Source organism: Sus scrofa, chromosome 7 (assembly GCF_000003025.6).
Source record: "Sus scrofa isolate TJ Tabasco breed Duroc chromosome 7, Sscrofa11.1, whole genome shotgun sequence".
In the NCBI taxonomy this organism is placed as follows: domain Eukaryota; kingdom Metazoa; phylum Chordata; class Mammalia; order Artiodactyla; family Suidae; genus Sus; species Sus scrofa.
In genome coordinates, this window is record NC_010449.5 from 78279690 (window position 1) to 78301640 (window position 21951).

The following is a 21951-nucleotide window of genomic DNA, read 5'->3' on the forward strand; positions in this document are numbered from 1 at the left end:
CACGAAGCGAATCATCTAGAGAGGCAACTGCTCACCGGCTCAGGGAAGTGATTCAATTCCCAGGCCTGAGCCTACCCAGGAAGACTACCCTGACCCTCACCTAGCCGGTAAAGTGTCCTAGGATGGGTTCAAAGTCAGAATTTGAGCTCTTTAGGGAAGATTCTCAATTACTGAGCTTCGAAGGCAGTGTCATCTTTGGTACCAGTGAGGTACGGTTTGGCACACACTGCACTCAGGTTCGAATCCAGTCGTCCCTTCCTCAAGCTTCTGAGAAGTCGTCAGTTCATTTTAGTAGGTGGTGATGGTCCTGCCTGGCCCATGCCCTAAAGAAGGTGAGAGATAAATTTGTCTATGTGGCTTGTTACTCTAAGTCAGCCTCTACAATAGTGACATTTTGGATCATTCTTTACTGTGGGGGCCTGTCATATGCTTTGCAGAATTTTAGCAGCATCCTTGATCTTTACCCACTAGACACCGGAAGTACTGTCCAGTTGTGACAACTGAAAAAGTCTCCAGACATTGTCAAATATCCCCTAGGAGGCAAAATCCTCCCTAAATACTGAAGGTGCAACTAAAGTATTATTTTTCTATGTTTGGTTTGTCTTCTCAATCTTTTAGCAGTCTCTTTTGGAGGGCAAAATTCTTGATTTTATGAAGTATGATTAATCATGTTTTTCTTTTATGGATCATACTTTTCATGTTGCATCCAGGAAGTCTTTCCCCAAACACAGTTGACAGTTATTTTACTCTAAATATTTTATAGTTTTGATTTATGATCCATATGGAGTTAATTTTTTATTCAGTGTGAAGTAGGGATCAAAATTATTTTTCAAAAGAACATCACTATTGAAAATACTACCTTTCTGTACTGAATTGCCTTTGAAATTTTGTCAACAATTAGTTGATAATACATATGTGGTTCTACCTCTGTACTCCTGTCCAATAAGATCTTTTTTTTTTAATTTTAATACCAATACTACAGTCTAGATGATAGCAGCTTTATAAGTCCTGATATCAAAGTTCTCCAACTTTTTTCTTCTTTTCAAAATTGTTTGGGGGCATGAACTTTGGAATGAGCTGGTCATTTTCTGAAAAAAACAAAACAAAACAAAACACCCAACTCTGTTGTTATTTTTATTTGAATTGCATTGAACCTATAATCCAATCTAGGGATAACTGATATCTTAACATATTGAGACTTCTTAATATGTTCTCCTTGCATTTAGGTTTTATTTCATTTCTCTTAGCTTAGCTTTTTTTTTTTTGGTATGCAAGTGTTGGACATATTTTAATGCTATTATGTATTTAGTAAGTCTATAGTAAATTGGATTGCTTTTTAAAATTTCAACTTCTGATTGTTCATTGCTAGTATATATACTATAAATATAATACATAACATATATATTATGCATATAGTATAAACAATTACATATACAATTAATTTCAATATTAATCTTATATTCCACCACTTTGTTAGATTCACTTATTATAGCTTTCTGTAGATTCCATAGGATTTTTTCCATAGGCTTTCATGTTTTCTTGGAAAATAAGACAGCTTTACTTACTTTTTTAAACACAAACTTGATGTCTTCTATTTCAATTTTTTTTTCATAATTGGGCAAAAAAAAACCTATAGTTTAATGTTCCATAAAAGTGATGAAAGCAGATGTCCTTGGGAGTTCCCTTGTGGCACAGTGGATTAAAGATCCAGTATTATCATTTCAGCAGCTAGGGTTACTGCTGTGCCTAGGTTTAGATCCCACATGTTGCAGGCATGGCCAAAAAAAGAGGAGAAAAGAAAGCAGATGTCCTTGTTTGCTCCTCATCTTACAGGGGAAACATTCAGTCTTTTATTTAAGTTGAAGTCAGAAGTTTTCTATAGATGCCCTTTATTAGGCTGAAGAAGTTCCCTTCTCTTCCTAATTTGCTGAGAGTTTGTATCAAGAATGCATGCAAAGGTTGTCAAATGCTTTGCATCTTTTGGTAAGATCCAATGATTTTTTTTTTTGTTAATCTGTTATCATGAATTACATGAATTGATTTTGAATATTAAACCAACCTTGCTTTTTGGGGATAAAGCCCACTTGATCATTATATATTATTATTTCATATATTGTGGATTCAACTTGCTAATGTATTAAGTTTTTTTGCTTCTATGTTCTTTAAAGATATTGGTCTGTAGTTTTCTTTTTTTCGTAGTGTCTTTGTCTGGTTTTGATGCCAAAATATGCAGGCTTCATAGAAAAGTTGGGAATTATTATCTCTTCATTAATTTAATGGGAGGAGTTGTTTATAAATGGCATTATTTCTTCCTAAAATGTTTGTTAAAACTCGCCAGTCAAGTTTTCTGGGTCTTGTAAATAGATTGCAGAATACAAAACTTGCAATAATTAAGGCCTATGGGGACTTCACAACTAGCTCCTGCTTCGTGGACTGATGTTTGAATTAAAGAGTCTGCTTTTTGTATTCTTCTAAGGGAGACTTTCATTTTGTTGATCCACAACCAAAAAAACCTGCAAAAGACAGAAGTAAGAGATGCTTGTACCTAGCCTCAAGTAATTGCAACTCACCCTTCCGAAGCCATCACAATGGAAGACAAGGCCGCAGACAGAACAGGAATACAATCTGTGTGAATGCCGCCTGCGTAGCTGAGTCTGGGCGAAGCCTTCAGTATACCGCAACACCAGCACCCCCCACCACCCCTCTTACACATAATTTGTCCTACACAATACCAACTACAACCTCTATGTCTCCCCTAACTTAGAAAATCTCTAGTATTTGTGCAGACAACTCTGAGACTAGTGCCAGATCATCTCTCATGTTTCCCCCTCTCTTCAACAGTCTTCCTGATTCCTGAGGAGAAGCTTTGGGAAGGACATAGTGGCTCTGGGAGCAGTATGTCTGTCTCTCATCTCTTCCATAAGCTGTGTCAAAGGTCAAGAAGAAGCTAATATTTTCAGATGATGTTGAGCAAGTCAGCCTCTGACGATTAAATGAACCATTTAGGATCCTCACAATCATGAACTGAAAAACCTATTCTCAGGTCATTTTGGGGATGTGTTTGCTCCTATTTACTAAGGCTCTTAGTCCACAGCTCACCCCAGGCGAGTGGGTGGGAATAAGGGATTTAAAAGCCTTGTCACCCTGAGATGTCAAAGAATGGTACTGAAAGAGGAATTTAGAGGGACTAGGGAAGAGCACTTCTTATATGTTGTGCCTCATTGTGATCTGTAACAACCTCACATTGTTCTGGCACACTATCTTTTCTGGAGTCTGGCAATGGTAGCCAAGTGGCATTTGGTGACTGCCACCCAGGCATTGAACCTAGCAGTGACCTTTCTTGACCACACATTTTTTTTGGAAGATAAGCAAAGATTGACGCTAATTAAAGCCACAAAAAGCTTAGAAGGAGCATGGCTTATCAAATGGCGTTTTAGAGCATTTGCAAATGCTTGAGCACCTACTTAAAGCTAGAAACTAATCAACAACCTAAGATATCTAGGGACTCTGTTGCCTCCACCTCCCCCCGCCAATCAACTGAAACAACTGAAACGTCAAAGAATGCACGTATGTGACTGCTGAATTTTTCTTCAGAGAAGGAGCAGCCTCTCCTGGTTTTTTACTCTACTCCTAAGACACCTGAAGCTCCTTTCTAGACTGAGAGGAAGCCAAAAAGAATGAAACATAGTGACACCTGCCGAAAGCCCACAGCCTAGTGTGTAGTCTTTCATCCACTCATTATTCATTTTTTCACTGAGCTCTTCCCCTTTAAGCTCTGGGTGCAAGATGAAAAATTTAGAGTCAGTGAGGAAAGGAGGCTTCCGCGATAAGCCTCCGCTGTTCCTTGAACCTTTTCCCCACTCATTCTTAGGTCATATTTGAAGTTAAGACTTGGGGAACGCACTGAACCAAGACGGCAAAGGAAAGTAGTGAGTATTAGAAAGAGCAGTCAGAAAGAAACCAACATCTGGTAGCGTGGCCGAGCGGTCTAAGGCGCTGGATTAAGGCTCCAGTCTCTTCGGGGGCGTGGGTTCGAATCCCACCGCTGCCAATAAGGTATTTTGCCATTTGCGGAACACATCCAAGGCCTAAAACACACAAATGTGCTAGCCCAACACTCATTTGGCCTGAGATGAAAGACAGTGCGGTAGTGAGGTTCAGGTCAGACCATGCAAGCCAAGTGGGTACCAATTTTCTGTCCAGATAGGGCTTGGGAAAGTTTTGCCAATTGGTGACGTTTTGATAAGTCTTCAAGGATGAAGTTCACCAGGAGGATAGGGGAAGGTAAGAAACGGAAGTTTTAAGACCTGATAACGCAGGTGTAACCCCAGAAGAGGAAGCTGTCTGTCACAGGGATTGATAAAAGGATGGGAAAGGACAGGAGTGGTGTTTTGTTTGTTTACCCCACCCACCCACCCCCATAAATGAAAACTCAGAGGATTCCCGGGCCCTCTATGAATGAACTTCAAAAAGCAACTCTGGTGAGGGCGCAAGGCACAGGCCCTTGGGTCGGTAATATCGTCAGAATACAGTAGTGACTTTGGCGTCAGCTCCTCTTGTCCTTGGCTCCTGGCTGGTCTGTTTGTTCTGGAACATTTCTGCCTTCCCACCTTCAAGCTCCATCTCTTGTCTCCAGATGGAGTGCCTTGCCTTCTCTATGCATCTTTATGAGACAGGAGAAGGACAGAGAGGGTTCGGGAGCAACTGTTCAGAGATGTGACTCAGCAAGAAGGCGATCCCCACGAGAGGACAAAGGTGTTTCAATTCTTGAAGACGTTGAGTCAAGGATTTTTGACAACTTGGAAAATTAGCTCACTATCCCTACAGCTTGCTTTCAAAGAGTCCAAGAATGTTTTAACCCATAATCTGAACTCCTATTAGACATTTTCACCTATTGAACTGTAAAGACGTTGTACTTCCGGATCTTTGCCCATATTTCGGAGGGGGCCAAGGAGCGTTGATGGGTAGCATTTGATGTCCACTGCAACCCAGGTTGAATCTAAGTGCTGCCTCTTTTTCAGTTGTCTTTGGAGAGGTCAGGAAGGGTAGAACACCTTTAAGCAAAGCAGAAAAACTTTATCTCAGGAGGTGGTGAAGGAATAAAGGTAGCACATGTCCTTAAAAGAATCACCAAGAGAAGCTTGGGGTCTATAGGCATTGGTTCATTCATTCATTTCTTTTTGAAGAATGTTAATTGAAATATAATTGATTTACAATGTTGTGTTAGTTTCATGTGTACATCATAATGATTCACTTATACATATATATGCTTTATGTATATACATATATAATTTTTTTACATTAGCTTTCATTATAGATTACTACAAGATATCGAGTATTGTTCCCTACACTTCATATTTTATTACATGTTTTTCTTAATGTTATGGAAATGGTTCTCTAAAGATTGATTAATCTGTCACATAATGAATATACAGAAAAAATCAATTTGTTACTTTTTCAGTTATTACTCTTTCTGTTTGGAGGAAGTTTTATGTAACACAAAATTGAGAATAATGTAAAGAAAGTTCTCATATATATGTTTTCACTGCTCCTTATTATTGTCATTACTTTTCTTTATAATGACAAATTGCATTGGTATAGTACATTTTGTTAACAATCAATGAGCCAATTGTACCCTTTTATTAATGATTAAATCCAGGGATAGGGAACTCCCTGGTGGCCAAGCAGTTAAGGATCTGGTGTTTTCACTGCTGTGGTTCATCCCTGGCCCAGGAACTTCCACATGCTGCTGGAGCAATCAAAAACAAACAAACAAACAAAATTTAAATTACATTCAGGGATACTAAGTACTTACATACAGAGCAAAACTTCTTTGATTGCCATTAAAGATTTCTTCAAACCTGGAGCTTAAAAGAACCTTGCAATAAAAGCCTGAGAGAATCTGAGCATACTTAATTATAAACACCTCCTGGATGACTATCCTAAACTTGAAACTTTCCCTTTATTTTCCCATTGGCTTCCCTCAGCCTGCACTTCAGAAAATATCTATTGCTCTAAACATTGCTCTCATTGCACCCAGAAAGTATTTCCATCTGAAAGAGCGATAACTGCTGAAACTCGGTGAATCAGGACCAATACGCTGCAAATTCTGATTTAAGATACAGAAATAGAAATAAAGAGAGACAGTAAAACCATACAACAACAACAGAGCCAAAAAGCAGGAGGGAGGAGACATAGAGAGAAACAAAGAAAGAAACAATTTTTAAAAAAGAAGTTCTGCTATCATTTGATCCAGCAGTCCCACTCCTGGGCATCTATCCAGAGAAAACCACAACTCTCAAAGACACATGTACTCCGATGTTCATTGCAGCACCATTTACAATAGCCAAAACATGGAAACAACCTAAATGTCCATTGACAGAGGAGTGGATCAAGAAAATGTACATATACACAATGGAATATTACTCTGCCATTAAAAAGAACGAAATACCAGCATTTTTAGCAACATGGATGGACCTAGAAATTATCATGCTAAGTGAAGTCAGCCACACAGTGAGACACCAACATCAAATGCTTTCACTGACATGAAGAATCTGAAAAAAGGACAGACTGAACTTCTTTGCAGAACAGATGCTGACTCAGAGACATTGAAAAACTTACGGTCTCCGGAGGAGACAGTTTGGGGGGTGGGGGGATGTGCTTGGGCTGTGAATGGAACTCCTGTGACATCAGATTGTTATGATCATTGTACAACTACTGATGTGATAAATTCATTTGAGTAATTAAAAAAAAAGAAGTTCTGGGGGGAAAAAATCACAGACTGAACTCAGAAAAGAAAGCCAGACACCCTAAAAGATGGAAAGTGCGAAAGAGACGTCGACGTACAAGAAGGGGAAAAATTTGAGAGAAAAACAAATCAGAAATACACCTAGTAGTAGGAAGGAGGTGGGGAAAACAAAGCAGGCTGAAGGATGGGAACTGAAGGGTACAGTCAGTGGAAGATGGATGCTGGAGAACGAGCTTCCGACAAAAACTTCCGGTTTGTGGGCGGAAGATGGGAACCAAGTCCCCAGACTGGCCGCAGAGGGCCAGGCCAATGGGTACCTACGCGAGTGCTCAATCCTCCTAGCGCGACATGCTTTCTCCATCATTTCCCAGGAAGCCTCAGAAAAGCAGAACTAGGTCTAGGTGGGCACCACTGCCCGCTCTAGAGTGAGTGGCAGCGTGAGGTGTGTACGGAACCTGCGGGCGGGGGGCTGGAGAGAGATGGGTGAGATGTGGGGAGGCACTTAGAGGCGGTGCTCCTCCTCAAGGAGTCTTCAGCGGACTTGCAGCCTGCCTTCTTCTACTGTTCCTCTGCAAGCCCGACCCCGTCCGACCCACATGTCCCTTTGGCCAACGCCCCCCTCTCCCTTCACCGTCTGTCGTCCTGCAGAAAGGGGCAGGAGAGGAGAAATGAGTTAACTGGTGGCTGTCCTGGCCCAGGCATTTTGAAAATCGCAGTCCTGGGATGCCTGCCAACCACGGAGCCCCGGAGTGTGCACGGCTCCCTGCCAAGGGGCTTCCAACCAACCCAAGGTATGTCGCATCCGGAGCGTCCCAGTGCCTTGGCTTCCATTGTTTCTGCAAAAAGGAACTATCCAGGAAGTTCTCGCATTTCCAAGTACCCTTCGATAGCTCAGCTGGTAGAGCGGAGGACTGTAGGTCAGACGTCCGTTGACATCCTTAGGTCGCTGGTTCGAATCCGGCTCGAAGGAGATACTGTTGAAGTTTTTGCCCCACTCTTGTCTTTGCATCAGAAGAGCATCGAAGTCCTTGCAGAACCAGTTGTCCCTTCCTGAAATCCAGATCTATCCCCTTCAGCCCCAAACACATCTTTGCTCGCACCTTAGGAGGCTGCCCAAACCTGCCAGCCCACTCAACGTTCCAAACTCTTCACGCTTTTATTCACCCACTTCTCCCCAGGGAGAGCAGCGCCTGCTCTGCCACCACCGCTTTGCTCAACGTGGACAGATCCCTCACAAACAAGTGGGCGTTCAGCAGCTGCCCACTACAAGCCCTGGAGCCCGACAAGCACACGGGCCATCACAGGGGTCACGGACAACCAAGGCATCCTTCTGGAAAATCCTTCCACTCAATCTTCCTTTCCTACTCTGCTTCCTCCTAGTATGGTCCCTGGCTTCACTTTTCTGTCTAGCCCAACTATAATCTCTGTATCTCTATTCTGTTGTTTCTCCTCCAACTCTCTTTCTTCCTTTTCCTATAACTATATAGACCCACCAAGAGAAAACCCTCTTCTTCTCCCTGCTTTTTCTACCAAGGGACAGGACTACCACCCTGAGATTTCCCATTCCATTGCCAACTGTGCCCCTGCATGGAGAGAGGCTGGCACTGGCAGTAAACCACCAGGGCTCTGGGGCCAAGGTGGTGCTGAGGCTTGACACTCACAATGAAAACTTCAGAGGCCACCTTCAGGTCTTCTGTCAGTCAGAGGACAGGGCTGTGGCCCCAGGAAAATCTTCAGATTCTTTGAAGCTTCACACTTGTTTTTGTTGCTGCAGGGAGTTTTAAGTACCTTCTGAGAGAGCAACGATTGTTCCTACTCTACAATGGTGACAAAGACACTGGCACAGATTCCCCTGCTACCTCTGATGGAGATGCATAGAAAGAGAGACAGGCAGAAAGATGACAAAGACAGAGAAGGAGAATGACTGCAAAGGGGAGAGGGAGAGAGAGAGGAAGGGAGTTTGAGCAAAAGGAGACTTGGTACTGAGAAGGAGCCCTGAGAGTAGGAAAGACTGGGGGCAGGTAGATAAAGGTGACTTAAGGCAGGGAGGAGAAGAGGTCAAGAGTGGGCATTGGTGGCCAGATGTGTGGTTGTGGAGGGGCACAACAATTGTCCTCCTTACACTGCCATTAGCCTGTGCCTTCTGACCAGCTGGCTTAATAGAGGTCTAGCTCCTGAGGCTACATGGGCCTGCCCTTCTGCATCCACCACCCAGCTCTCCCATCTGGCCAGGTTGCAGTAGGGCTGGTGGTTAGAGGAGGGTTGGCAAGGCTGTAGGTGCAGAGAGGAAAGCCAGTGAGTGAGCCTTGCTCTTTTCCCTTCTGAAGGAAGGAAACTACAAAAGGCTGGACATACAGTTGGAAAGCATCAGCAAAACGGTGATGGGAGTGTGGCTTTCTGAAGCAGCCTTCACTCCTGTCCCACTGCTGACTGAGAGGAGTTGAGCCTGGGGCTGTGGAGTCTCCAGGGGTCCAGGAGGTGTTGCCATTGCTGTCCCACAGAAACCTTCAGGAGGAACCTATTGCTCTGTGGACATGGAGAGTCCCAGCCTCCAATGTCACCATCTGTGGAGACCAGTAGACAGGGACTAAAGAGAGATTCTAAGGCTTTCATTGGATGAGCCTTCTCCTACTTCGATCTTCACCCCTCATGGGAATTGCAGGAGTCCAGGTTTGGGGGAATCTAGCTTTGGTGCTTTGGGGACATAATAGGGATGGGAAGGTGGGCTGGTGGGTGGGAGGAAGACTATGGTGACCTGGACATGCCAAGGCGAGCCCCAGCAGGGCCACTTCTGCTCTCTGGGTTTCATAGCAGGCAGTAGGGGACCTCTGGGGAAATGCATCCTCGCAGGTGCAGACCTGCGGGTCTCCTGATCAGAGGCTGGAAACGCAGGCATTGAAGGGCAGGTGGCCTGGGTGTGGTTTACTGCACATCTGTGCTACCTGGGCTGGGTGGGTGAGTGAGTGATGTTGGGGTGGCAGGTACACACCAGATGGGATCTGAAACATTTGTCAAAGTCATGGAGCGAGGGCAAGGGGTCCAACTGGGACAGCAGTGTGCTCTGCCCCAGGATCTCGAGCTATTTCAGAGAGCAGCTGAGTCAGCCAAAGGAGTTCGGGTCTCTGGGCAGGAGAGGGGAGCCCAGTCCCAGCCTGGCCACAGCGAGCAGGGTGGGTACCTATGGGTCTCCCCTCCCAGCCCAGAAGGCTTTCTCCATCCATCTCTTCCCAGAAGCCTCACTGCACGGAAAAGCGAGCCTAGCTCATGGTGGGCAGCAGGGGCCCGTCGGGGTTGAGTGTCGGGGTGAGGGCTCCTCAGCACCAGGAGCAGGTGTGGAGTGAAGTGGTGCGAGGGGCAGAGCTGAACAGGTCCTGGAGGGCCCTTCAGCGGACCTGCCTGCCAGGTGCCTTCTTCTTTCCTGCTTCTCTCCTCAAGTCTACTCCCACTCAATCCACGCATCCGCATCCGTGGGCCTAACACTCTCCTTCTCTCACCGACTTTCTGGCCACCGAGGGCTGTTGTCTGGCTTCTCCCGATAGAAGTGACAGGGAGAGAAAATGAGTCAACAAGTGGCGGCCTGGGTCCAGGCATTCTGAAAATCGCCGCCCCGGGGTGCCTGCCAACTGCTCCTTGCCAAGGGGCTTTTGATCAATCCAAGGCATGTGACACCCGGGTCCTCCCAGGGCCTTGGCCCCGGTTTTACCAAAAAGAGGAACAACCCAGCAACTCTTTATGTGCACCCTTCGATAGCTCAGCTGGTAGAGCGGAGGACTGTAGAGCCTATGCTTGTGGACATCCTTAGGTCGCTGGTTCGATTCCGGCTCGAAGGAAGTGCTTTGGATGCTTTTTTTGCACGGGCGCTCTAGTGGATTCTCACCAGGAAAAACACCTGTCCCTACTCCCCTGCTCATGAACTCAAGCCCTTTAGCTAAAATAACCCATCATCACTCCACCTTGCTTTTGCCTAGCGAGCAGCTCCAATCAGCCAATCGCCACAACCTTCCGATCCCTTACACTATATTCTCCCACTTCTCCCCAGGGAGAGCAGCGCCTGCTCTGCCACCACCGCTTTGCTCAACGTGGACAGATCCCTCACAAACAAGTGGGCGTTCAGCAGCTGCCCACTACAAGCCCTGGAGCCCGACAAGCACACGGGCCATCACAGGGGTCACGGACAACCAAGGCATCCTTCTGGAAAACCCTTCCACTCAATCTTCCTTTCCTACTCTGCCTTTTCCTAGGATGGTCATTGACTTCTCTCTTCTGTCTAGCCCAACTGTAATCTCTGTATCTCTAATCTGTCTCTCACTGCGCGGAAAAGTGAGCCTAGCTCATGGTAGGCAGCAGGGACCTGTCGGGCTTGAATATCGGATGAGGGCGCCTCAGCACCAGGGGCAGGTGTGGGATGAGGTGGGGCGGAGTGGTGGTGGTGGTGGGGCGCTTAACGGCTCCTGGAAGGCCTTCTGTGGACCCTGCCTGGCCGGCGGGGTTGTTCTTTTGCTCTGCTTTCCTCCTCAAGTCTGCGGCCATCCCACCCACGCATCCACATCTGTGTGGCTAACACTCCCCCTTACACCTCATCCTCCCCCCGGCCACCCAAGGCTGTTCCCCCCCCCCCCCCCGCAACAGGTGGCAGCCTGGGTCCAGGCATTCTGAAAATCACCGCCCCGGAGGTGCCTGCCAATCACGGAGCTCCGGAGCAAGCACTGCTCCTTGCCAAGGGGCTTCCAATCAATCCAAGTCATGTGGCACCCAGGTCCTCCCAGGGCCTTGACCCCGGTTTTTACCAAAAAGGCGAACAACTCAGCAACTTCTTTCTGTGCACCCTTCGATAGCTCAGCTGGTAGAGCGGAGGACTGTAGTGGTGATAAGCTGCTGTCATCCTTAGGTCGCTGGTTCGATTCCGGCTCGAAGGAGGTGCGTTGGGTTCTTTTGCCCCACGAGGCCATGTCTGTCAGGCAAATAGGCCTTTGCCGTAAGCTGTGTTCCAATTCTCATCCTTCAGAACTGGGAACCTCTTCTGGAGCCTCTCTGATACTACTATCTTTTTCCTGTTGCCAAGGAAGCAAGGCACACGTCTTCTTATTGAAGTCTTTGACCCATTCCCTTCAGCGCAAGTTTCTCACCCTGCATTGCCCTGCCTTAGCAGGCATCCCCAACCCCACCTCCCAGCCTTTTACACTTTGTTGCCCCATAGTTCTTATTTTTGATCCTTCTGCCCAGCACAGCACTGTCTGATACCACAGCTTTTCTAATCATGGACAAATCCCTGTCAAACCCCAGAGGAGCTGCTTACGGCAAGCCCCCCCCTTCTTTTTTTTTTTTTTTTTTTTTTTTTTTTGGCAAGCTCTTTATATTGGCAAGCATACAGGTCACAGATAACACTGATATGTATGTTTGAAACTTTTAATTTTGCTTTATGTATATATCTGTTTTTCTCAATGTATTTTCCCCCCTCATTGGTATTTTTTATTTTGTCTGTGAATTACATATGTTTTAAACCCAGCTATACAGTGAACTCTTTTGGTTGCCTTCTTAGCACAGTTTTAGTAGGGAATTGCCTTTTGAAAATGTAAGTATTTGCTAATCAGCACTACTCTTTAAATGACATTTAAACTGAAATATGCTGCCGTTTTGTCCGTTTGGTTTATTGAGTGATTATTACTCCCAATGTCCTATCTAAATAGGTGGTCTGATTTCTGGATTTTTTTCTACTCAGGTTTATTTGTGTTGTCAGTATTTCCTGGTGCTCATGTAGGTTTTTGGCTATATTATGAGCAATGATATCTCCTAGTCAGCTTATATCATTTGGTACAGACCGTGATCTATACAAAGACTCTATTGCTCTGTATTCACAAGGAGACCCCAGCCTTGAATGTCACCTTATGCAGAAATTAACATAGTGGGACCAATAATGGAATCGGGGCCTTTCTTATACACCCTGTAATTCTACTCCTTACACATTATGTTTAGATTTGCTTCTATTTACTAAAAATGTGTTCTCAGAATTATGAATGAAGGCATGTACTCATCAATAAAGGGACTGGTATTTCTTGCATCCTCTTCTTAGCTCATCCACCCAGGTTGTGTTGACTCAATAGAGTTGCCACTCTATAGGATTTACATTCTGGTATATTTTGTTGACAAACCTTTTAATAAGCACCTAATCTGTCCCAGGTATTGTGCTTAAAGGTTAAAATATAGGTCTTGCCTTAAAATCTTTCTGAATGTATGTTACACAGAGATGGAAGTGGACAGTTATAATAGTGTGCTGAAAACTGCAATTGAGGTAAATAGAACATTCCATGTAAATCTAAAACTAAAATTAAATCTTAGGAAGTTTTAATTCGTGCTAAGGTGGTGGGCAAAGTAGAAAATATGGAAGGTTTAATGGTAGAGGCAATGCACTGTAGTCAGTTCAGTTTTAGCACAGGAATAGTAGATCTGTGATCAGGTGAGCAGAGTGGATACAGATAGTTAGAAAAGAAACACAAAGCTGAAGAGTGTTGATTTTTTGGTAACTATACATTATATCACTGCAGCATACAAAGTTCAGGACTACCAGGAAATGACAACACAAATAATTGTGCATGGAATTTTAATTTATAGCACTGATGTTCCAGTTGCTGCTTATTCTGGAAGCAAGGGGAAGATTTCTCAACATCCCTTGTGAGTCTTCATGGAGAAGACACCATGGTTTTATCACTTGGTATATTTATTATTCTACCAGAATGACCAGCAGAAGAAAGGTTGATTATGTCCGTGTGATAGGGATGGTGTAGGCTAGTTACACAGGTAGTTGTATAAGTCCCAGTAGGGGACCACAGATAGAGAGGGAAACCTAGGGAACTTTGATAAACCACTGTAAATTAATAATCTCTCAAGAGCCTTCAGAACAAAGCAGGCTTGCTTAACTATAAAACCATAAATAAAAGCACAAAATATGCCTCAGGTCATTAACTGAAAGATAAAATGAGGCCTGCATTCAAGTTCAGCAAAATAATGGTCCTTAGGACCAAGGACAGGAAGTTAAGGGAAAGATGACGTTCCAAAATAGGAGACGGCTCATTATACGGAAATCTGAGATGCCACAGCCACAGCCATGCCAGATCCAAGCTGCTTCTTTGATCCACACTGAAGCTCACTGCATTCAATGCTGTATCCTTAACCCACTGAGCAAGGCCAGGGATTGAAGCCACATCCTCATGGTTACTAGTCGGGTTCCTTACCCTTGAGCCAAAATAGGAGTTCCCATTCAACATATTTTAGCACCTGTTACCACCCTTCTGCTGATTTGAACAAGCACCATGACAGTCTTAGTTTGACCTCAGAGGGTCAAATACAATCTTACCTGATAAGAAGGAGGAGCTAATGACGTAAGCCTGATGTCTACTCAAAGGAAGAGGGAAAAGGCGGACGTTCCTCCCCTCCTCCACTTTCCTTGAATTATAAAAATGTAACCCACCTAACCCTTGGGGCAGAGCCACCTTGCCAGCGGGCTTGCATGTCTCACAAGAGTCCTATCTTAATAAATCTCTTTCTTGCCTATCACTTTTCTCTCACTGAATTCCTTCGGCGCTGAGTCCCAAGGAACCTGAACCTCAGTAAGTCCAGACACCAGGAGTGCAATTCTAATTAAAAAAACAAACAAACAAAAAACAATAAACATGGGTTCAAGTCCCAATCTGGGTTCTGGCTAGGTTCTAGTCAGATGTGTTGGCAGTTTCACTTGTACTTCCACTGCATTCATTTCCACTCCTACTGTCATTATCTCTGCACACACGTTTTTGCAACTGCCTGCCCTGATTCAGCTGACAGCAAGGGCAAAAACACTGCTGATGCCAGGAGGGAAAATTTTTACCTTGTATGAAGCGTTTGCCCCTTTTCAGATTTAGCAGGAATGGAGACCAGGGAAACTTCCATTCAAGATCTCTTGAAATTGTCTTCTCTCTTTCTTGAACCTCAATATGTCATCACACTCTCTCTTTTTTTAATTGAAGTGTAGTAAATTTACAATGTTGCATTAGTTTCAGGATCCAACAAAGTGATTCAGATAGATATAGATAGATCTATCTATATCTACATTTCAGACTCTTCTCCCTTATAGGTTATTACAAAATATTGAGTATAGTTCTTTGTGCATATAGTAGGTCCTTATTGGTTATCCATTTTATACATAGTGGTGTGTAAACATATCATCTTTTTACCACCTGGGTAGCCTTTCTCAGCAAGTCCTTCCTCTATGATGCCTGGACCAATAGAATTCTCTGTGCAGGCCACCCATCCCTGGTGATAATTAAATAGTTATACATAGGTTATAAATGAAAATGTTTACCTTTCAATAGTGACATTAATTAGAAACCAAAGCTTTTGTTATGCTCTTCCATCTCTACACTCATGCTGATACAAGCAATCAAGAGGTTACACGACAATGGGAGGAAAAAGTATGTATACATGTATGTGTAACTTGGTCCCCATTCTGTACAGCAGAAAAAATTAAAAAATAATTAAAAAAAAAAGAGAAGTATGTGGTCCAAGAAGGGTAAAATGGCGTTTGCACACAAAATCCATAAGCAAGAAATAGAAATCCTGGCCTCAAATTGAACAGTTTTTCAGTCAGTAGTGGGTAAAGGGAGTGTGGGTAGGCGTCAGAGTCTTCTCAAGATGGAGGACGAAAGGTGTGATCTGTTCGAGTACACCTTGTGACTGACACTCTCACCCTGTACACAGACTGAAATATCTTTGGGCATTATGTGGCAGATCCCTTTATTTAAGTATCAAACCTGATCAGGCCAAAATCATTGCATACTTTGTAGATAAATAAAAAGCTCTTTAAGAGGAGACGATGGGGTCCTAGGGGCTGGTAGCCACAAGAAATGACATGGTGACTTGCTTCTTCAGGGTCAGAAGGCACCCCCCCCTTTTTTTTTTTATAAGACAGAGCCAGGGTTCAAACCCAAACCCATGCCACAGTAGTGACCTGAGCCACAGCAGGGACAACACTGAATCCTTAACCCACTGAGACACACCAGAACTCCAGTGAAGTGGTGCTATTTGAGACTGAAATAAAATTTGAATGCCCACTATCTTCTAGTCAACATTATACTGCAGATTTTGTTAGAATAAATGAAAATAAAGAAATGATTGTGTAAAAAGAAAATATAAAGAAAACTACAGATCAAAAATGCTGTTGAATACAAATGGTGATTTCTAAGATTTAAGATGAAAAGACTGATAAATGAATTTCTTGGGTTTTATTTGGTTTTTTCTCTTCTTTTCATAGCTACACCTACAGCATAAGGCGAGGGGTCAAACTGGAGCTGCAGCTGCTGGCCTGTGTGTGCCTCAGCCACAGCAATGCCAGATCCAAGCCACATCTGCAACCTATGCCTCAGCTTGTGGCAACACTGGATCCTTAACCAACTAAGCATTCTTATGGATACTATGTTGGGTGAACCACAATGGAAATTCCAAAAATAACTTATTTAAAAAATAGAAAAAAACTCACAGATTTCAAAACTAATCTTATGGTTACCATAGGTGAAACTGGTGGAGGGAGGAGAGAATTGGAAGGGCAGGAATAACATACACACACCACTGTATAAAATAGATAATTAGCAGATTGAACCTGCATCCTCCCAGAGATAATGATGGGTCCTTAACCCACTAAGCCACAACAGGAACTTCTGAACTCATGGGCATTTGTCCCTCTGGTGGGTAGGATGGCTTTTGATGATAATAGTGATGGTCTCAAGCAGCTTTACTTCTCCAGCTCTCCCTGGTGAAGCTGTGAGGGCTCACCAACCCCATGCCCTTCTCCCCCCATTGCCTCTCTTGCAGTTAGACTGATAAGGTGGCCAGCACCAGCCAGAGATAGGTGGGCACAAGTGGTATAAGTGTCTTCATGTGCCTATTCATGCTCTTCTCCTCATCCTTGGTGATGGTCCAGGCTTCATGTTGAAGACCCTGGATCCCTGAGCTATTGCTGCAGCCCACAAGACCATAATATGAGTGAGAAGTAAACCTTCCCTGTGTTAGGCCAAAAGAAAAAAAGAAAGAAAAGAAAAAAGAAGTCTACAGCTATATTACTAGAAATAACTGATGATTTTAATAAATTTGGTTTTTTGTCTTTTTTATTGTAATAAATTTGCAGTATCAAAGGTTAATATTAAAAAATTACGTGTATTTCTATATGCCATCATCCTCTAGAATAGTTAGAATATTAGATTTTTTAAAGGTTACCTTACAATAGCATCAAACAATGAAGTACCTAGAAATACATTTTTTAAAATGTGCAAAATCCTAAGGCACAAATTACAAAATATTATTGGAGAATTAAAGAAAATTATATAAATGGAAATATAGTCTATGTTTATGGACTAAAAAACTCAGTATTATAAAAATATCAAATCCCCTCAAAATAAACTTTGATCTTAAAATCTAATCAAAATTCCACAATTGTGCAGGGCTTTCTTTCTTTCTTTTTTTATTTTTTTTTAAGGCTGCACTTGCAGCATATGGAAGTTCCCTGGCTAGGGGTCAAATTGGAGCTGCAGCCGCCGGCCTACACCACAGTTATGCCAGAACCAAGCCCATTGGTGACTGATGCCGCAGCTTGCTACAACTCCAGATCCTTAACCCACTGAGTGAGGCCAGGGATCAAACCTGCATCCTCATGGATACTAGTTGAGTTCTTAACCCTCTGAGCCATAATGGTAACTCCCAGACAGGGCAACTTGATAAGACAATTCTAAAGCATATATAGGCATATTTGTCAAAATAGCTAATAGACTCTTGAAAAGGACAAATAGAAAGGATATAGCTGTACCAGATGCCAACAATCTTTATAAAGACACAATTTGGTGAGAGTGGTAATGACATGGAACAGGCAAATATACCAGTGGAAGAGTGTAGTCTAGAAATAGACCCATGCTTGGCCATTCATTTGTAACAAAGATTACACTGCAAGGGAGATAATCCTCTTTTCAATAAATAATGATGGATCACTTAGTTAATATGGTGGGGAAAAATAAATCTTGATTCAAAGCACATATTACATACAAAACTGATAAATTATAGATTTAATTGTCATTTGCAAATCTGACTGTGAAATGTAAGAGTAATACTTCTTTAAAAAATATGAGAATATCCCACCTTGAGTTAGGCATATATTCCTTAAATAAGACACAAAAAAACAAATGTAAAGAGATAAAATGGATATACTGGGCTGCATTAAAATTAAGAGCTCATTTTTTTAAATTCCGTTAAATGAGTAAAGAGGACTGCCACAGAGTAGGACAATGTACTTGTATATCTAACAAAGAATTTCACCCCAAGTATATAAAGAATGCCTAAAAGTCACGAGAAAAACAATTAACAACCATTCCGATGCTTTTTCTTTCAACAGGTTTTTTTTTTTTCCTTTTTAGGGTCTTACCCACATCGTATGGAAGTTCCCAGGCTAGAGGTCAAATCAGAGCTACAGCTGCTGGCTTACACTACAGACACAGCTACGCCAGATCCAAGCTGCATCTTTGACTTACACCATAGCTCATGGCAACTCCAGATCCCCACCCCACTGAGCAAACCCGAATCCTCGTGGATACTAGTCAGATTGGTTCCTGCTGTGCCCCAAAAGGAACTCTCTCTTTCATCAGTTTTTAAAGCACTGTCTTTCCTGCTGCTTCAACCACTTTTTTTTTTTTTCTTTTTTACTGCACTCCAGACATGTGAATTTTCCCAGTCCAGGGACTGAACCCATGCCACAGTTGTAATCAGAATCGCAGCAGTGACAACATCATACTCTTAACCCACTGAGCCACAAGGGAATTCTTCTGCTTGTGTTTTTCTATTACCGAATCTGAAGTCATGAAGATTTACCCCTATGTTTTCTTTTAATGGATATATAGTTTTAGCTCTCACATTCAGATCTATCATCCATTTCGAGTTTATTTTGGATATAGTGTGAAATGAGTTCAGTTGCATTTTTTTCTATGTGAATATTAAATTGTTCCAGCACCATTTGTTGAAAAGACTATTCCTTTCCCATTTAATGGTCTTGGCACTCTTGAATTCTTATTTCTATTTCATTGACCTATATGCCTATCTTTATGCCAATTCCACATTTGTGGAATATTTTAAAACTGAGAAATGTGAATCCTCCAACTTTATTTTTATTTTTCAATATTGTTTTGGCTACAGGGGGCCTCTTGCAATCCTGTACGTATTTTAGAATCAGCATAAACATTTCTGCAAAAATTTCAGTTGGGATTTTGATAAGGATTGCACTGGATCTGTATATTTCTTTGGTTAGCATTGCCGTCCTAACAGTAGTAAGTCTTCCAGTCCATGAATATGGCGTGTCTTTCCATTTATTTAGGGTTTTTAAAATTTCTTTGAACATTTTGTAGTTTTTAGTTTACAAGTCCTACATCTCCTTGGTTAAATTTATTTCTAAATGTTTTATTCTTTCTGATGCTATTGTAAATGATAGAATTGTTTTCTTAATTTTGGATTGTTCATTGTTAGTTTATTGTTGTTAATTTTTAGTATATAGAAATACAAATGATTTTTCTGTGTTGATCATGTTTCCTACATTTCTGAATATGTGTGTTTGCTTCAGTAGTTTAGCGGTTTTTTGGTTTTTTTGGGTTTTTTTAGAGTGGGTGAATTCTTTAGGTGTAGGTCACCAGTGAGATGAAAATCTAGTGTTGCTGTGGCTGTGGCTGTGGCCAGCAGCTGCACATCTAATTTGACCTCTAACCTGGGAATTTCTATATGCCTCAGGTGTGGCCTAAAAAGAAAAAAAATTTATAAAATCTCCTAGTAGAGACAGTTTTACTTCTTCCTTTCCAATTTGGATACATTATATTGTATGGTATGTTATGGTAAAGTATTGAATCATATCTTTTTATACTGTTTTGTTTCATTTAATTTTATCATGACAAGTTTTGTGGCCTAATGTCTATCTTAGAGAATGTTCCATGTGTATCTTCGAGGAATGTGTATTCTGTTGTCGGGCAAAATGTTCTATGTAGATCTATTGGTCCAGTTGGCATACAGTGTTGAAGTCTTCTATTTCCTTTTTTATCTTTTGTCCAGTTGTTCTATCCATTACTTAGAATGCAGCTTTGAAGTCTCTAACTATTATTGTAGGACTGTCCAAATCTTTTTATCATTTAAATAATTAAATGATAATTAGTTGTTGGTTTCCTTATTAATGAGTTTTAAAATCTCTTAATATAGTCTTATACAAATCCTTTACTAGATATGTGAATTTAACATATTTTCCCAGCCTATGGCTTGTTCTTGCATCATCTTAGTATTTTTTTTTTTTGAGAAAGAAAACTTGTAATTTTGATGAAGTTCAATGTATCAATTTTTCTTTTATAGACTGTGCTTTTGATTTAGTTTCTATGAAATCTGCCTAAATCAAAATCAGATTATGTCTTATTTTGTAATTTTAGAAGTTAAAAAAAAATTTTTTTAGAAGTTAAAAATTTTTTAGTTTTACATTTAAGTCTATGATTCATTTGATTTTTATATATGATCTAAGGTGCAGATTAAAGTCCATTTTATCATATGAATATCCAAATGTTTCTGCAATATTTGCTGAAAAGACTATACTTTTTCCGCTTAACTTTCTTTTCTCCTTATTGAAAATCAATATATATGTGGGTTTGTTTCTATACCCTCTATTCTGTTTTATAGATATTTGTCTACCTTGATGTCACTTTACATTTCTCTCATATATTTTATCTATTAGTTCTATTTTAGGAGATTGTCTCTAGCCAATCTTGAAGTACCCATTTCCAGTCCTGAAGTACCTGTTTCCCCGAAGGTCACTTATCATGTTATATCCTTCTTTTTCACACTGAGATTATACTCAAGGCCAAGTGATATGTGGGTATGAGTTAACATGTATGAATTAAGTACTATGGAATAAACATCTCCTGTATGTGTTTTAGATTTGCATTATAGTTCCCTGTTCTTTTAAATTCAATTCTATCTTCTGCTTTATTCTCCTGGAATTTCCTTTTGTACAAAATTTGGTAACGACACTCTGTCCTCACCCTCTTAAAAAATGAAAAGGGAAGAAAAAGAAGAGAAAATGTATCTACATTTTAAGGTATTTGTCATAATGAAAAAGATAGCGCTCTGGGAGTTCCCGTCGTGGTGCAGTGGTTGACGAATCCAACTAGGAACCATGAGGTTGCAGGTTCGATCCCTGGCCTTGCTCAGTGGGTTGAGGATCTGGCGTTGCCAGGAGCTGTGGTGTAGGCTGCGGACATGGCTCAGATCCCGAGTTGCTGTGGCTCTGGTGTAGGCCAGTGGCTACAGCTCTGATTAGACCCCTAGCCTGGGAACCTCCATGTGCCCAAGGAGTGGCTCAAGAAAAGGCAAAAAGACAGAAAAAAAAAAAAAAAAAAGGAAAGATAGGCTCCTGCACTCAACATATTATTTTAAACCCATCTCCCCATTCTGAACTGTGATTCTGTGTGTATAGATGTGTTTCCATATTGTCTCCACTACTTTTAAATCAGAAAGTGGTTTGTTGCTGAAAGGTTTGAATTCCTCTTAGAGTTTGTTGCTCATTATAGTCTTAATATTTCCTGGCTCTGAGGAGCCCACATGGTATTTGACATTCCCCAGTGGTTGGTGGGCTAATTTTGTGGAAATCGAGTTCCCATCTTTAGGAGAATATTTCTGACATTCATTAATTTTTAACTGCAGACATCTTGAATTTCTAAGAACTTTGAGTTTTCTTTAAATTCGTATCTGACTTCGCTGTGTATTTCAGAGGTTATTTCACTATGAAAAATCTCAAACATACTAAAAATGGAGAGAATGGTATAATGAACAACAGTGTAACCAACTCATAGTTCCATGAATTAACAATTCAAGGCCAAGCTAATGTTACCTATTCCTCTACTCTTTTAATTTCATTTAATTTTAAAGTAAATACTAGATATCATATCATTTTGCTACAATTTATTTTTCCTTACAAAGTGATAATTGAATTTTTAATACAATTTCTACCACAATAGGATTTTTACCGACAAGGAAAACTGAAGTCAAAATGATATCAAGTGGCAGACAAAAAAAAAAAAAAAGAAAGAAAGAGTTCCCGTCGTGGCACAGTGATTAACGAACCCGACTAGGAACCATGAGGTTTTGGGTTCGGTCCCTGCCCTTGCTCAGTG

The 21951-nt window shown here is 41.8% G+C and overlaps 4 non-coding genes across 4 annotated transcripts; all 4 read left to right on the plus strand.

The window, feature by feature from the left end:
• TRNAL-AAG lies at window positions 3970–4051 on the plus strand. The gene has a single exon. It is a non-coding gene; the product is annotated as a tRNA-Leu (tRNA).
• TRNAY-GUA lies at window positions 7629–7718 on the plus strand. Its single transcript is given in 2 exon segments — window positions 7629–7665; window positions 7683–7718. It is a non-coding gene; the product is annotated as a tRNA-Tyr (tRNA).
• Window positions 10489–10578, plus strand: TRNAY-GUA. Its single transcript is given in 2 exon segments — window positions 10489–10525; window positions 10543–10578. It is a non-coding gene; the product is annotated as a tRNA-Tyr (tRNA).
• On the plus strand, window positions 11574–11664 carry TRNAY-GUA. The gene is given in 2 exon segments: window positions 11574–11610; window positions 11629–11664. It is a non-coding gene; the product is annotated as a tRNA-Tyr (tRNA).